The sequence below is a fragment of the Cherax quadricarinatus genome, chromosome 31 (assembly GCF_038502225.1).
Source record: "Cherax quadricarinatus isolate ZL_2023a chromosome 31, ASM3850222v1, whole genome shotgun sequence".
Lineage (NCBI taxonomy): Eukaryota > Metazoa > Arthropoda > Malacostraca > Decapoda > Parastacidae > Cherax > Cherax quadricarinatus.
This window is the reverse complement of record NC_091322.1, coordinates 28,810,294-28,828,254: the sequence shown is the minus strand read 5'-3', so window position 1 is coordinate 28,828,254 and position 17,961 is coordinate 28,810,294.

Here is a 17,961-nt window from a genome sequence, read left to right as displayed (position 1 = left end):
GGTCTTCGATCGAGTGAATTCTTCTCATCAACTTCACGTCATCTGCAAACAGGGACACCTCAGAGTCTATTCCTTCCGTCATGTCGTTCACAAATACCAGAAACAGCACTGGTCCTAGGACTGACCCCTGCGGGACCCCGCTGGTCACAGGTGCCCACTCTGACACCTCGCCACGTACCATGACTCGCTGCTGTCTTCCTGACAAGTATTCCCTGATCCATTGTAGTGCCTTCCCTGTTATCCCTGCTTGGTCCTCCAGTTTTTGCACCAATCTCTTGTGTGGAACTGTGTCAAACGCCTTCTTACAGTCCAAGAAAATGCAATCCACCCACCCCTCTCTCTCTTGTCTTACTGCTGTCACCATGTCATAGAACTCCAGTAGGTTTGTGACACAGGATTTCCCGTCCCTGAAACCATGTTGGCTGCTGTTGATGAGATCGTTCCTTTCTAGGTGTTCCACCACTCTTCTCCTGATAATCTTCTCCATGATTTTGCATACTGTACATGTCAGTGACACTGGTCTGTAGTTTAATGCTTCATGTCTGTCTCCTTTTTTAAAGATTGGGACTACATTTGCTGTCTTCCATGCCTCAGGCAATCTCCCTGTTTCGATAGATGTATTGAATATTGTTGTTAGGGGTACACATAGCACCTCTGCTCCCTCTCTCAATACCCATGGGGAGATGTTATCTGGCCCCATTGCCTTTGAGGTATCTAGCTCACTCAGAAGCCTCTTCACTTCTTCCTCGGTTGTGTGCACTGTGTCCAGCACTTGGTGGTGTGCCCCACCTCTCCGTCTTTCTGGAGTCCCTTCTGTCTCCTCTGTGAACACTTCTTTGAATCTCTTGTTGAGTTCTTCACATACTTCACGGTCATTTCTTTTTGTCTCTCCTCCTTCCTTAGCCTGATTACCTGGTCCTTGACTGTTGTTTTCCTCCTGATGTGGTTGTACAACAGTTTTGGGTCAGATTTGGCTTTCGCTGCTATGTCATTTTCATATTGTCTTTGGGCCTCCCTTCTTATCTGTGCATATTCGTTTCTGGCTCTACGACTGGTCTCCTTATTCTCCTGGGTCCTTTGCCTTCTATATTTCTTCCATTCCCTAGCACACTTGGTTTTTGCCTCCCTGCACCTTTGGGTAAACCATGGGCTCATCCTGGCTTTTTCATTATTCCTGTTACCCTTGGGTACAAACCTCTCCTCAGCCTCCTTGCATTTTGTTGCTACATATTCCATCATCTCATTAACTGGCTTCCCTGCCAGTTCTCTGTCCCACTGAACCCCGTTCAGGTAGTTCTTCATTCCTGTGTAGTCCCCTTTCTTGTAGTTTGGCTTCATTCGTCCTGGCCTTCCTGCTTCTCCCTCCACTTGTAGCTCTACTGTGTATTCGAAGCTTAAAACCACATGGTCACTGGCCCCAAGGGGTCTTTCGTATGTGATGTCCTCGATATCTGCACTACTCAAGGTGAATACTAAGTCCAGCCTTGCTGGTTCATCCTCTCCTCTCTCTTGTAGTGTCCCTTACGTGTTGGCACATGAAGTTTTCCAGTACCACCTCCATCATCTTAGCCCTCCATGTATCTTGGCCCCCATGTGGGTCCAAGTTCTCCCAATCGATCTCCTTATGGTTAAAGTCACCCATGATCAGGAGCTTTGCCCTGCATGCATGAGCTCTTCTGGCCACTCTAGCCAGTGTATCAACCATCGCTCTATTGCTCTCGTCGTACTCTTGCCTTGGCCTCCTGCTGTTCTGTGGTGGGTTATACATCACTGCTATTACCACCTTGGGACCTCCAGAGTGAAGTGTTCCCGCTATGTAATCACTTTCTTCTCCGCTGTCTCCTCTCTCCAGCTCATCAAAATTCCAGCAATTTTTGATCAGCAACGCCACTCCTCCACCCCCCCTGTTCCCTCTGTCTTTTCTCAGGATTTGGTATCCCGTTGGAAAGATGGCATCTGTTATCATACCTGTAAGCTTGGTTTCTGTGAGAGCTATGATGTCCGGTGATGCTTCTTTGACTCTTTCATGCCACTCCTCCCACTTATTTGTTATTCCATCAGCGTTTGTGTACCATACTTTCAGTTTCCTTTCCAACACTGTGGTTTGGGGGGCCTGTGAGGGTGGGAGACCTGGTGGCATACTGTGGGATTCTATAGCTCGGTGTTGGGTGGAGGCTGTGGGTATGGATTGTAGTGTGTGTTGGGATGGTGTGATAGGTTGTATGGTTCTGAGAATAGTTGTGTGTGTGCTTGCCCTTGCTGTTCTGTTCTGCTCTGACTGACCTCTGCTGGTTCCATCCTTGTCTCTTTTCCTAGCTCCTTTCGCTTTTTTGTCCTCTCCCTCAGCTGCTGTCATTCTGATTTTGTTCTGTCTCTGTCTAGGAACACCCTCTTGTACTCTTCCGAGTATTTCAATCGTGGTTTCTCTTGGAGGATCCTGTTCCGCACTGTTTCCATCCTGAGAATCAGCTTGATTGGTCGGTTTCTCCCCTTCGAGTACCCCCCTATTCTCTGAAAATTTACAATCTCGTCCATCTCTTCACCTATTTCCGTGATGATTTTCTCAATCTCCTTTCTTTCTTCCTGCTGCCTTTCAGTGTGTGTCCTTTCCTCTCTCTCCTGAAGCCCATGGATAAACACTGATTTTGCCCTTTCTTCCTCCCATTGCCTCACCCTCTGTGACTCTGGATCCTGCCTGTATGTGGTCAGTTTCTCCCTTGATTTTTCCAGTGGCTCTTGATAGCCTGGTTGTGCCTCAGCATTCGACCTATCACCCTCTCCATCTGCAACCAGCTGTTCTTCCCTTTCACTCCTTGGTCCTCCTTGGCAGGCTGATATGACCTTAGCATAATTCATAATTCCTTCCTTCCTGTTCGGCCTCGCAGCTTCATATGCTGTGTCTTCTCTGGTCACTGCCCCTGTAACTCGCTTCAGCCTATTTATCTCAACTTCTAGGACCCTTATCTTGGCTACTGCAGTTTCGACTTGTGCCTCCCAATTCTTTGTCTCCTTCTCCAACCTCCTTTCCAATTTCACAGAGAGCTCTTTCTCCATTTTTTCAGAAAGCTCTCCTAATTTTCTCTCCCACTCTTGTTCCATCCTTTTCCACTGCTCCTCCATCCACTCCTCCCTACCAGAACCATTCTCATCTGATCCTTGGTTCCTGCGAGTCCCCAGCATTTTTTTTTTTTGTGAGAGAAGAGAGAAGGGAAAGGTAGAAGGAGAGAGAGGGGGGAAGAGTGAGAAGGGAAAGGGGGAGAGAGAGAGAGAGAAGGGAAGGTAGAGAGAGGGGGATAGTGAGAAGCTTTCAAATGAGCTGATGTAGGTAACAGCTCTTAGCTTGCCAATAAAGTTAGGAATCCTTAACCTGTAAATAGCTGTCAATAAAGCTAGGGATCCTTAACCTTGTCAAACCCTGTGTAGAGGGGAAGAGAGGGAGTGAGAGAGTGAGGGGAAGGGTAGGAGAGGGGGAGAGTTAGAAGGGAAAATGGGGAAGAGAGAGAGCAAGAGAGAGGGAGGGAAAGTGAGAGAGAGGGGGAGGGAGAGTGAAGGGAAGGGTAGGAGAGGGAAGAGTTAGAAGGGAAAATGGGGAAGAGAGAGAGCAAGAGAGAGAGAGAGAGAGAGAGAGAGAGAGAGAGAGAGAGAGAGAGAGAGAGAGAGAGAGAGAGAGAGAAAGAGAAGGCAAGGAGAGGGGGAGAAGGGGGAAAGAGGGGGGGAGATGGAAGAGCGAGAGGGGAGAGAGGCTAGGGGGAGAGGGAGGGGAGGAGGGGAGAGAGATGGGGAAAGGGAGAGGGGAGAGATAATGGGAGGGGAGAGATGTTAGAGGGGGGAAGGTGTTAGAGGTAAGAGATGTTAGAGGGGAGAGATGGGAGAGGGAAGAGAGAGAGAGAGAGATAGGTAGAGAGTGATAGGTAGAGAGAGATATATAGGTAAAGAGTGAGAAAGGTAGAGATAGGTCTCTACCTAGGATAGGAAGAGGGGGGGAGAGGAGCAAGGTTCAGATGGTCAGTTCACAGGACGGTGTGAAATCCTGTGTATGTGTGTTTGCGTGTGTACTACAGCTTACAAGTGCTTGTTCCTGTGTGTGTGTGTGTGTGTGTGTGTGTGTGTGTGTGTGTGTGTGTGTGTGTATGTGTGTGTGTGTATGTGTGTGTATGTGTGTGTGTATGTGTGTATGTGTGTGTGTGTATGTGTGTGTGTGTGTGTGTGTGTGTGTGTGTGTGTGCCCACTTCTAAGTATTCATACTACTAATAAATATCGGTAGATACCAGTAATTCTAAGCTTACCAATACTTGTAACACTTATCGATTCTACTTATAAAATTCAGAAAGTTGCTAGGTTGTAAAATTTAGCTTGTCTCAGCTTAAGTGTCTGACGTTATCCCTCACTACCGCTTTACTCCTTGCACTCTCGTCTATGCTATTTCTACTCTAATTCTGGTAATGGCTTGCAGGAGTGAGTGACCAGTATCTAACAGTGATGCAGGACCAGACTCAACCTTGCAAAATGCAACCTCAACAGGTGAAATACTTGCGCTGGCAGCGGTGTGATGACAAGTTGCCGGAAGCTGATGACGTATCGTCGTACATAGGCCTTCTATCACTATTTTGTAACTCCTTCACCCGTGATGTTTATAACCATATATGCTCATGCATCCCGCGTTCCTCAAGTGATTTCACTTTTCACTTATTACAGAATACACTTCACATTCGGTGTTACACTTTATACGTATAATGGCATACAAACTGTTGTGACGTCACTGCTTCAGTAGGCCTACTGCCACCTTCCCTTGTTGTATATTTTATTTTTTCTTTCTCCTTTTGCTTATTAACTTTTTCACTCTCACATTACGGTGCCCCACATTTCACTTGTTAACCAAACGCTGGTAATTCTTTATCACCCGTTTCCACACTCACTTTGATCTTTTTATGTTTGTATCTGTGTGGCAACAGTGCCTAGTAGATCCACAACGGTTTGGCACTTTTAAAAGAAAATACTGAATTTAGGTTTCCCCTCGAATTTTTTCAACTAATAACTATAGTTATCACTCGTAGGTTTGTTCACTGACTTTGTCACTACCACTGATTACTGCTAGGGGTTATTGCACGCCTCAAAAACACGAAAATTCTCGTAGCCTTGTGTACCCACGTCTGCACCCACCGTGTGTGTTAGTGTGTGTGTGTGTGTGTGTGACCTAGTACAATATAAGGCTGTGGTCTGAGTATTCAACACGACAGTGAGTCGTACCAGTTCCTCATATGTCAGTATAAGCGATTTTCATCTCCGGTGGATTCTCCTACTAGTATGTAGGAGGAAGAGAGGAAGGGAAACAAAGATGGCAGAGAGACGAAGGAAAAAATGAGGAAAGTAAAAAGAGGAGAGGATGATTATTGTATTCATGGAGGGGCGCTAAACCCATAGGGATCATACAGCGCCTCAGATAATGGGAGGCATTAAGGTTCAGTCCAAAGAATGGACTCTTAATTCAGTTCCTTGGGTTAAGAGCCCTCATCACCAAGTAACCTCCCATGGTGGGAGGACAAGAGTGGGAGAGATGGAAGGAGAAAAAAAGGACGGTAAAGGGAAGGAAAAGGGGGGCGTGTGTACGCCTGTATTTGAGGAATCTCTTGCTTACGTAGTGTGAAATAGGTGAGTTTCTCTCTCTCTCCCTCTTTCTCTCCCTTTCTCTTTCTCTCTCCCTTTCTCCTCGTCTGAACTTGTAGTGATAAAACCCTTCACCACTGCCTACCTAGCGTTCCTTCATGCCCCCATGACCTCCCTCTACACCATCCTCTCACCATACCCTTGCTTCCTGACAGACTGTCTTGTCTCTTATTCTAATTCCTTCATTGAGTACCACTCTTTCTCCTTCACTTTCCTAATTCCCCTCCTTAAGCTTCCCTACCACCTCTTACCCTATCTAGTTCTCATTTTTCTACTTAACTCCTCATATCCTCTCCCTCCATGCTGTGACGGTGGTGGAGTAGTGGTGGTGGTGGCTGAAGTGGTAGTGACTGGAGCGGTAGTGGCTGGAGTGGCAGTGATGGTAGTGACTGGAGTGGCAGTGATGGTAGTGACTGGAGTGACAGTGATGGTAGTGACTGGAGTGGCAGTGATGGTAGTGACTGGAGTGACAGTGATGGTAGTGACTGGAGTGGCAGTGATGGTAGTGACTGGAGTGGCAGTGATGGCAGTGGCTGGAGTGCCAGTGATGGTAGTTACTGGAGTGGCAGTGATGGTAGTGGCTGGAGTGGCAGTGATGGTAGTGGCTGGAGTGGCAGTGATGGTAGTGACTGGAGTGGTAGTGACTGGAGTGACAGTGATGGTAGTGACTGGAGTGACAGTGATGATAGTGACTGGAGTGACAGTGATGGTAGTGACTGGAGTGACAATGATAGTAGTGACTGGAGTGGCAGTGATGGTAGACTGGAGTGGCAGTGATGGTAGTGACTGGAGTGGCAGTGATGGTAGTGACTGGAGTGACAGTGATGGTAGTAACTGGAGTGACAGTGATGGTAGTAACTGGAGTGACAGTGATGGTAGTGACTGGAGTGACAGTGATGGTAGTGACTGGAGTGACAGTGATGGTAGTGACTGGAGTGACAGTGATGGTAGTGACTGGAGTGGCAGTGATGGTAGTGACTGGAGTGGCAGTGATGGTAGTAACTGGAGTGACAGTGATGGTAGTGACTGGAGTGGCAGTGATGGTAGTGACTGGAGTGACAGTGATGGTAGTGACTGGAGTGACAGTGATGGTAGTAACTGGAGTGACAGTGATGGTAGTGACTGGAGTGACAGTGATGGTAGTGACTGGAGTGGCAGTGATGGTAGTGACTGGAGTGACAGTGATGGTAGTAACTGGAGTGACAGTGATGGTAGTGACTGGAGTGACAGTGATGGTAGTGACTGGAGTGGCAGTGATGGTAGTGACTGGAGTGGCAGTGATGGTAGTGACTGGAGTGACAGTGATGGTAGTAACTGGAGTGACAGTGATGGTAGTGACTGGAGTGACAGTGATGGTAGTGACTGGAGTGACAGTGATGGTAGTGACTGGAGTGGCAGTGATGGTAGTGACTGGAGTGACAGTGGTAAGAGCGGAAGGTTTACCTGTAGGTTTACCCGTAGGTTACCTGTAGGTTACCTGTAGGTTTACCCGTAGGTTACCTGTAGGTTACGGGTAGTCGCTTCCGGGGACCACTGTCCCCACGGCATAGTCTCAGACCAGGCCTTCTTGTTGCTGGCCTCATCGACCAAGCTGTTAGGTTTGTTGAACGACAACTACGACCTTTCAAGTTCGTGTACATGTATGCTTCATCAGGTGTGGGGTAAGGGAGGGGGTGAAGGTTCCACACTGTTGCTGCTTATTTGATGTACAGTGTGCTGCTGGAATTCTTGTTTAGCTCCGTGGTTGGTGTTTCCTGAGTGAGTGATGTTGCAGGTGTTGCCAGAATTCTCACCCTTCGTCTTGCTTCTTTACTTTCGTTTATCTGTTCAGGTTTTTAGTCTTCCTCTTTGATCCTCGTAACCTTGTATAGGTTCGGGTTGAATTCCAGTTGCCAGTTGTTTGACTACCTTTTCAACCTGTCCAGGTCTCCTTGGACTTTGTCTCTGTTCTCCCCTTTTTATCCCTCGTATTGGGTTTACATAAGTAGCCAGCAGAGGCACAAAAGATTCAGTCCTTTCAGGAGAATCAGTTATGTACATAAACAGTAGCGATTTTAGTGGTGATCCCAGAAGCTCACTGCTACCTGTGTCCATTTTAACACCTGCCTCATTTACTCTCTTGTCTCCAGTCTCTCAGGCACTCTCATCCACATTATCACCATTCCTTTCATCCTACCTCTTAGTCTATAGCATAAATTAATCTCCTGGTGGGGTACGGCACCAAAAGCTTTGTTTTAACTTCCAAAACAATTCACTTCCCGGCCTTTCCTTTCTTGTATTATCGGTGTAATTGCCAGAAAAACATTTGTGAGTCAAGGTTTACCGTCTCTGAATTCATGCTAGTCTTCCTCGCCATTCTTGTTTTATTATGGGAATAACGTTTTTCTTTTATTTTTCTTGTAGCTAACCCGAGGTGACCTCTCTCTCTCTCTCTCTCTCTCTCTCTCTCTCTCTCTCTCTCTCTCTCTCTCTCTCTCTCTCTCTCTCTCTCTCTCTCTCTCTCTCTCTCTCTCTCTCTCTCTCTCTCTCTCTCTCGGTCATGCGTTGCCAGGTTCTTTTGCTTGTGTTGAGTCCACCACTTATGTTTCAAGCACTTCCTCCTTCCTTGTGTGTATAGTTTCTAGTGCTTTCTCTCTTCTCTTCTTCCTCTTAATTCCTCCTCTAGTATGAATCCCTCTTTCAGTCTCCTCTGTTAAGTACCTCACACACTTCACTGCCAGTACCTGTAACAGCTCTTCCTTACTCTCTCGCCTCATATTTGTAATAAATTTCCCTGTAGCTATGATAGGCCTTCATACTGATGAAGGGATCTTCATTCAGGGAATTGGATCTACTTTAATCTTCCTCTGATCAGATCTGATTACTTCCCATTCCCTAGGAAGTAAATTAGAGCTTCCCAATAATAATAATAATAATAATAATAATAATAATGTGCGAAATACGTTGACACGTCAGAATAGTCTAGACATATGAAATACATACAGAAAACACATGGAAATATAATACGTTTGATGCAACAGTATACCTGACTGAATTGTTAGCCGTGTGGTAATTCATACTGACTTTTGTATTTTCATAGGTTAAATCTACATCATTTACCACCTGTATGCCTATAATATTGTAAAAAATATGCAATACCTTGTCAAAATCTTAGTAGTCGACCTGTATGAAGTATTAACGTGCGTCGAGAGAGTTGGGCTGTCCGTGGGGGTATCCGTGGTGGTGCCCGTGGTAGTGTCAGTGGTAGTGTCGGTGGTGTGAAGTGCACTTGTTATGCTCAACAAGTTTGACATTTTCACTGCGGGTTATCTTGTGGTTGTTTCAGGGCGAGCATGCTGGGTGCTGGGTGGAGTCTTGTATCCTCACATTGTGGTGCTTGAGTAAGCTGAGACCTGGATATTGATGAATACATGTTCATAACAACAGTGCCACGATCGCACGTGCAAAGAAAATGATAGGATGGATAATGAGAACTTTCAAAACGAGAGATGCCAAGCCAATGATGATCCTTTTCAAATCACTTGTTCTCTCTAGGCTGGAGTACTGCTGTACATTAACATCTCCATTCAAAGCAGGTGAAATCGCAGATCTAGAGTGTGTACAGAGATCCTTTACTGCACGTATAAGTTCTGTCAAGCACCTTAACTACTGGGAACGCTTGCAAGCACTTGTTCTCGTTGGAACGCAGGAGGGAGAGATATATCATAATCTACACTTGGAAAATCTTGGAAGGAATGGTCCCAAATCTGCACACAGAAATCACTCCCTACGAAAGCAAAAGACTGGGCAGGCGATGCAAAATGCCCCCAATAAAAAGTAGGGGCGCCATTGGTACACTAAGGGAGAACACCATAAGTGTCCGGGGCCCAAAACTGTTCAACAGCCTCCCATCAAGCATTAGGGGAATTGCCAATAAGCCCCTGGCTGCCTTCAAGAGAGAGCTGGACAGATACCTAAAGTTAGTGCCGGATCAGCCGGGCTGTGGCTCGTACGTTGGACTGCGTGCGGCCAGCAGTAACAGCCTAGTTGATCAGGCCCTGATCCATCGGGAGGCCTGGTCATGGACCGGGCCGCGGGGGCGTTGATCCCCGGAATAACCTCCAGGTATGATCCCTAGTAGTGGATGAAGGCGAGTGGTGGATATTGATGGATACATACTCCTTAGTAGTGGATATTGATGGATACATACTCCTTAGTAGTGGATGAAGGTGAGTGGTGGATATTGATGGATACATACTCCTTAGTGATGGATATTGATGAATACATACTCCTTAGTAGTGGATATTGATGGATACGTACTCCTTAGTAGTGGATATTGATGGATACATACTCCTTAGTGGTGGATGAAGGTGAGTGGTGGATATTGATGGATACATACTCCTTAGTGGTGGATGAAGTTGAGTGGTGGATATTGATGGATACATGAGCAGTGGTGTATGTACCCAGCTGAGGGCAGGCTCGGGCTGCTGAGGATGACACTTGAGTTGTGGTTGGCGAGTGTTGGGGGAGACTTAATTCCTGGGAGGTGAATACACCACTCAGTGAGTGTAGTGCCTCAGTCTTGGCTACCTGACTGACTCGAACTTGTACACAAACACTTCCTGGTTTATTGCACAAATACCTCTTCAAATGTCAGCCACCCCTGATGCAACCCATCCTCAGGATACACATGCGTTTTCCGACGCTTTTACAAGGGCCTTTCTGCAGCCTATCTTCATTTTAATGCGCAGCTTTCCTACGCTACTCCCTAAGTCAGGCTCTTACCGCTCCATGAACCTATAAAAAAATATTTAACCAGGAAAAAAAAGCAAGTAATAAATGGCCATGAAATGTCTAAGACATGCAAATATGCACGACTGGTGTGAAAACGTGTGGCTCTCTGAAAAGATTAATCCTGCAACCAAATTAAATATTAGTTATTTTGGGTAACTTTAAACAGAAGTGGCAGTAATTTTACGCCTTGTTAACACTAAGAAGCAAGCAAATTACATAAAGGGGAGAGTAAACGAGGCAGGTGATATTAAATCCTTGTAAACCATACGCATCATTATTATATGTTATGTAAGGATGGAACAATGGTGGCGTGGCTACCCAGAGGCTTCACATAATACATGGATGTACGAACTCTGTAAGTCGTGATTAACGACTGTAAATAAATAAACAAATATGGACGGGAGGATCGAACCGTGGCCCTGCTGGTGACAGGTCCAGCACTACCGCTGAGCTACGAAGCTTCTAATTGGAAAGATCCGGAACCAAAACTTTTCATGTCTCCGTCAGCAGCATCAACTGTGACCCTACTGTCTCAGCTGACGGAGATATGAATAAAAGGTCTTTCCGGATCTTTCCTATTAGAAGCTGGTAGCTCAGCGGTAAAGTGCTGGAATTCCATCTTTCTGTGTATTCGCTTAGAAGTACACACAACAGACCTCTTGCTGTCTTCAAGAGGGAAGCTGATGTGGTCCTTAAGTCACTTCCTGGTAAATTTAGCTGTGGCTCGTACGAGGACTGCTTGCGGACAGCAGTAAAGGTCTGGTTTATCAAACCAGGTAGGTAGGTAGACTCCACCGGGAGGCTTGATCTGGAACCAGGCCTCGGGGGCGTTGACACCTGGAGGTTACCTGGAGGTTATTCCGGGGATCAACGCCCCCACGGCCCGGTCCATGACCAGGCTTCCCGATGGATCAGGGCCTGATCAACTAGGCTGTTACTGCTGGCCGCACGCAGTCCAACGTACGAGCCACAGCCCGGCTGATCCGGCACTGACTTTAGGTATCTGTCCAGCTCTCTCTTGAAGGCAGCCAGGGGTTTATTGGCAATTCCCCTAATGCTTGATGGGAGGCTGTTGAACAGTTTTGGGCCCCGGACACTTATGGTGTTTTCTCTTAGTGTACCAATGGCGCCCCTACTTTTTATTGGCGGCATTTTGCATCGCCTGCCCAGTCTTTTACTTTCGTAGGGAGTGATTTCTGTGTGCAGATTTGGGACCATTCCTTCCAAGATTTTCCAAGTGTAGATTATGATATATCTCTCCCTCCTGCGTTCCAACGAGTACAAGTCAAGTGCTTCCAAGCGTTCCCAGTAGTTAAGGTGCTTGACAGAACTTATACGTGCAGTAAAGGATCTCTGTACACTCTCTAGATCTGCGATTTCACCTGCTTTGAATGGAGATGTTAATGTACAGCAGTATTCCAGCCTAGAGAGAACAAGTGATTTGAAAAGGATCATCATGGGCTTGGCATCTCTCGTTTTGAAAGTTCTCATTATCCATCCTATCATTTTCTTTGCACGTGCGATCGTGGCACTGTTGTGATCCTTGAAAGTGAGATCCTCAGACATTACTACTCCTAGGTCCCTTACATTATTTTTCCGCTCTATTGTATGGCCGGAGTCAGTAGTATACTCTGTTCTAGTTATTATCTCCTCCAGTTTTCCATAACGGAGTAGTTGGAATTTGTCCTCATTGAACATCATATTGTTTACCGTTGCCCACTGGAAAACTTTGTTTATATCTTCTTGGAGGTTAACCGCGTCCTCAGCAGATGACAGCCTCATGCAGATCCTAGTATCATCCGCAAAGGATGATACGGTGCTGTGGTGTATATCTCTGTTTATGTCTGATATGAGGATAAGGAATAAGATGGGGGCGAGTACTGTGCCTTGTGGAACAGAAGCACTTGACTTGTACTCGTTGGAACGCAGGAGGGAGATATATCATAATCTACACTTGGAAAATCTTGGAAGGAATGGTCCCAAATCTGCACACAGAAATCACTCCCTACGAAAGTAAAAGACTGGGCAGGCGATGCAAAATGCCGCCAATAAAAAGTAGGGGCGCCATTGGTACACTAAGAGAAAACACCAGAAGTGTCCGGGGCCCAAAACTGTTCAACAGCCTCCCATCAAGCATTAGGGGAATTGCCAATAAACCCCTGGCTGCCTTCAAGAGAGAGCTGGACAGATACCTAAAGTCAGTGCCGGATCAGCCGGGCTGTGGCTCGTACGTCGGACTGCGTGCGGCCAGCAGTAACAGCCTGGTTGATCAGGCCCTGATCCATCGGGAGGCCTGGTCGTGGACCGGGCCGCGGGGGCGTTGATCCCCGGAATAACCTCCAGGTAACCTCCCAACATGTTTCGTTTAGGACATGGTTTACCTGGTCCCAGTTGATGTTCTTGTTGTTGAAATTGTTATTTTGTGAAGACACCTTCACAGCCGAAAACATCCTTCAGGTATACACATGCACGCACTCACGCAGCGCAGGAAACTCATGAACTCAGTTATATAAGATTAAATGGTGGATTCAAGAACTGAGATGCGACCCCTGAAGCAGCAAATATTGTCAGTCCTAGAACGTTAGTCTATTTATAACCGAAAGGACCCGGGTTCAGTCCAGGGGAAAATCCAGACAAAGATAAGAAAAACATCATAAGTAAATTGATAAACACTCACAGATTGTCTGAAGCCTGACATCTACATACACTAGGCCTAGCCAGACATTGATATGCTACACATACTGATGCTCAAATACGAAATATAAAACCGTTAAACTCCCCCTCACCCTCCAGCTGAGAGATAGGATGGTTGAGGGAGGGAGAGGTGTGAGATGGTGGTGGGAGGGGGATGGTGATGGAGGAGGGAGATGGTTAGGGGTTGGACAGAAGAGGTAGAGGTTAGGGGTTGGACGGAGGAGGGAGAGGTTAGGGGTTTGAGAAGGGAGCTGGATGGTGTTGATGCAGTGGAGGTAGTAAGAGGGAAAGTAAATGGGGGAGGGCAAGAGAGGGTATTGTTTTATAAATAAATAAATAAATAAATAAATAAATAAACACTGGAAGGGGGGGGGGGAGGAAAGGGTGAGGTGTGGTAGGGGTGGGGAAGGTGGGGGTCTCACTTTCAAGGGGTAAGTGATGAATGACTGACATGTGACAGTGGGTGTGTGCGCGTGATCAGTTATTTGGGGTTAAAACAACAGCACATCAATGTTCTTCCTGTCCTCTCTTTAGTATTTATTGTACTTGTGTTTGCTAGGGTCGAGACAGCTCCTGATCCCGCTTCTTAAACTACTACTGATCGGTTCCACTGATACTAGGTCTTCAGCACCCGATCATATTTAATCTTGAAACTTTGTGAAAAAGTAATTTCTTCGGTTCATCTTCGTCTTTAGATGAAAAAACCAATACTGTATATTGTTGCCTATAACTGAGGTCATTTTCAACAGTCTGCTGAAAAAAGCAACAGTAGCAGGCCGAAATGCACAATAATTTTATATTTTTTTTCTATTTTATTTTCTTTGTGGGTTTACGTGTGTCCGATTATGGTATGTGTGTGATGTTCAATCGTATTATGTCGTAGTGCCGGTACCTTGTATCCCAGGTGTGTATAAAAAACTTGCTTGGCTATGGAAGTTAAATGTGTATGTACAGCCAACTCAGTCTTACACCGCTCCTGAACGTTACCCAATTATTTATTGTATCAGATTACACAGAAAGGAAATATTAAGCACGAAACTTCATAAAACTCCTGGCCCACAAAACGTAACCCAAATAAATAGGGCTCCGTGTGTGACCACTTACCTAGACACCCATAATTTACCCAGATACCTATCATACTTGGCAAGACTCGACTCACGAAATCGTAATGATACGATTGCAAACAAGCTCTTGGATGCTTCCTTTACCTACGCCGGTAGCAAGAGAAAAGTCGTGAAGTGTAAGATAAAACTATCCAGAAGAGCAGTGTTTTAGCTGAAACTATCGAGAAGAGCAAGGTGTTTTAGCTAAAGCTATGGAGAGGAGCAAAGTGTTTTTGAACTGAACTCATATTCCAGTGCCCCAAAAGCAAGACTCCACCATTAAGAAGCTCGAGTGCCTCATCCTCGGTTGCAGGCGCTAAAAAAATGCCATCCGAATGAGATATGTAAAACAAATACGAGGATGAATTTTTTTTTTTTTAAGATACGTTCGACATCTTCCACGTCAATGTAACCGCTGTTGGCATTTATATTTCGTGCCCACGCATTGATGAGGACAAAAGCTTTTTCTATGCTAGAGAAAGGGAGTCGGGGAGTGATATCTATTGTCGACAATGCCCTCGTGAAAAGAAAAGAAACAACAGGAGCATTTGATCTAGGAACAGGAACACCGACATAAAACCAGCAAAGATGCCAGCAAAGATGCTGAACGTTTGGATGAATGTCAGTTTTTAAAACGGCAGTAGCTCTACTTCTGCCGCGGAGGAATTTGTGAATGATTCAGTTACAGTTTCAAGTGCGACCGAAGGGAGCTTCTGAGCCCAGCTCTTATGGCTCCTTTGGATCGCAACAAAGTATTTAATCGAGCAGCAACGATGATTGTCGGGGACATAGCCTGGACTCTCGGACATTACGTTACTTCGCTGACCTTTAACAGAATCAGTATTGGAGGGCAACAGCATTCCATCGAAAGATCACTGCTGCCAGCGTTCAAGGAATCTTCAATCTGTTGTGGCTCGAATCGTCTTTTGGGACTGCACACTTCTGCAAGATATTACTAGTAAAGGCACTGTTGATAACTTTCCAGTACTAGTGTCCTCATTGGATGAAGGTTCACTGCTGTTTGTGGTACCCAAAATTCCCTTAGGAACTAGAAGGGCACAATGCTATGCCGTCTTTGATGGCTTGAGGAAATGGAAGATTGAGTTTTGTGTTTCGACACTTCAAATTCCAACGCAGTCTGCACTAAGTGAATATGTCCTAATCATTGCAGGACAAATCAGTCCCCAACTTCACGACCAAGAACACCAGGTGCATCCTCATCAAATTCAACCTTGCCCAGGGCTTCCTGCAAATCCCTGCATTGCAGAAGGGAAGAGAAAGGAGTATCAGGCAACTCAGGCTACAGCAAAGACCATACCAGTAAAACGACCCAGCTAAGCACTGTTCTTCATTGGTAAAGATTTTACAGGCCTCCTAACGAAGGATGAAGAACAGCTCCAGTTTGTTCTCTAGCTGGTTGTTGACCACAGCAAGTGATACCCTCAGGCTCTCGTGCGGACCCTGGGCCCTGCGTGGCATATTGAGGGCAACAATGAGCTACTGGTTAGTTCTCATTATCATTTCCGTTAACTCTTGTCCTGTTTCAAATCTTACGTTTCTTTCCAATTCGATTGAAATTGCTGTTCTTAGTTAGTTCTTTTTCTAGAACGGAGTAATGTTTTAACGGGTTCAGTCTGTATACAGACCATGTCGTGCAACTAAGACAACTTTATGCAAAGTTTATAATGATCCTTGTTAGAAAATTCTTCGCTGTTAAATGTGATACACTTCTGCTGTATATAACACCATTGATCATAGATTACTTATAAGCGGTCTTTTCAATTGAGGTCTTAGTGGTATTGCTTTGTCGCTTCTGAAATCATATCTTTTTGGTCGGCCGACTCCTTTGTCGTATGCAGTTTCTTGTGTAGTCCCGTATTGTTTACTGTTTGTTAGTGGCTTAGCCTTACTGTTGGGCGTCTATGGCGTTGATTATGCTGATGATACACGTTTACATCAAGGTTTTGAATGTAGAAAATGCAAAACTGTTTTAGTTGTCGTCTGCATGACATTCGGACTTCGATGGCAAATAGAGAATTGGGACTAAATGTAGGGTAAGACAGAATTTGATCACCAGAGGAAATCTCAGGGAAATACAAACTGGGGATTCTGGTGCCTTTGATTGTGGTAGTGTCAGTTTGCAGCCTCTGGGATCAGTGAAGGACCTCGGTGTTTACCTAAAGTCTTCATGGGCATTTATTGGGTATATCAACTAGAATATTAAATTTTGCAATTTTCATACACATAATCTCTATGCAGTTCGAAAGTATCTTTATTTGCAGAGTATCTTGGTCCTTAACCAATCTGTGTTTCCTCTCCAGTTGATTTTTTTTCAATTGTTTGTTTGTGGTTGTTGTCTAATTAGTTGCTTAAAAGACTTCAGAATGCAGTGAATGATGCAACTAGACTGATATGTTCACTCCCACCTGGAGTTACCACTAGTTTACTTGCATCAGCTGCACTGGCAACTTATATCAAGGCAAGAATTTAATTGAAACTGTTAGCATTTAATGCTATAAAGTTTAAAGAACCGAAGTATCTTGCCGATATGCTTGTACCTTTTAAATCATGCTCAAGAATATTTCTACTAACGGCTACTGACCCTTTTACATTGATCGCGCCTCGTGCTGTTGGGCAAAAATCAGTTGCAGTAAGAACATTTTCTGATGTAGCTGCCAGACTGTATAACAAGTTTCCAGTGTGTCTCAAGAGTCAGGAATCCATTTATGTTTTCAAGGGACATCTCTCTTCTAGAACTTACCATCCTGATGATTGTACTCTCACTCTTCCATGTCAACTGTAGTAGTCTCTCATGATAGTTGTTGCCGTTATGGTCTGATGTGAGAGCCCTTGTGAATTTTCTCGAAAGAACAGGCTCTCATGAATTATAAAATCCCAAATTATTATTATTATTATTATTAACCTTACCAAGTTGCTATGATTAATACAAAAATATGTCATTTTTAATTAAAATATTTTTATAAGTTTTGAATAATGTTAAATACCGAGTAGCAGGTAATATACTTTTCTGTGAGGACGACCTTACAAATCATATAATAATCTCTGTTTTAGGAATTAAAGTATTCTTATCTGAGGGTGAATAGGCTACGTGCAGTGACCCTGTTATAGTCGATAGGCTTTAAACCCCATTAACCAATGTCAGCAGGAGAGTTAAGAATCTTGTGACATTGTCTGTCATGCGGCGCTCGTTGTTTACTGAAAATTCAGCGGCGCTGTATGACCCTTGTAGGTTTAGTACTTCTTTTTATTATACTAAAAATTCTACTACTTTGAGCTACCACTAGTTAACAAAACAATTTAATACAATTTTACACACAGTTTTTGAACGATATGGAACACTAAATCGTAATAACACGCACTGGCCTGGAGTTTTACGACTCACTCACCGTGAGTTCGAGTCCCACCCGTACGTTGGTTTATTTGCAGCCAAGTGGAAGAGTTGTCGAGAAGGTTAAGCCAAAAAAAATTTTTCACATCTGTAAATAAGGACCACCCTGATATGTAGGTCAATATTTCACGTAGGGGGCTCTTGTAATCTCGTTATGACATAATCTTAACTCATGATATACACGTTAAAGAACTTTTTTTTTTTTACATATTCCAATACAGTTTTTTCAGCATCTCCCAGTCTGTGCATATTAATGCAGTACAATGTGTGCCAAGGACGTACACAGTGTATACCAAGGTGGTGCACACTGTACCCAG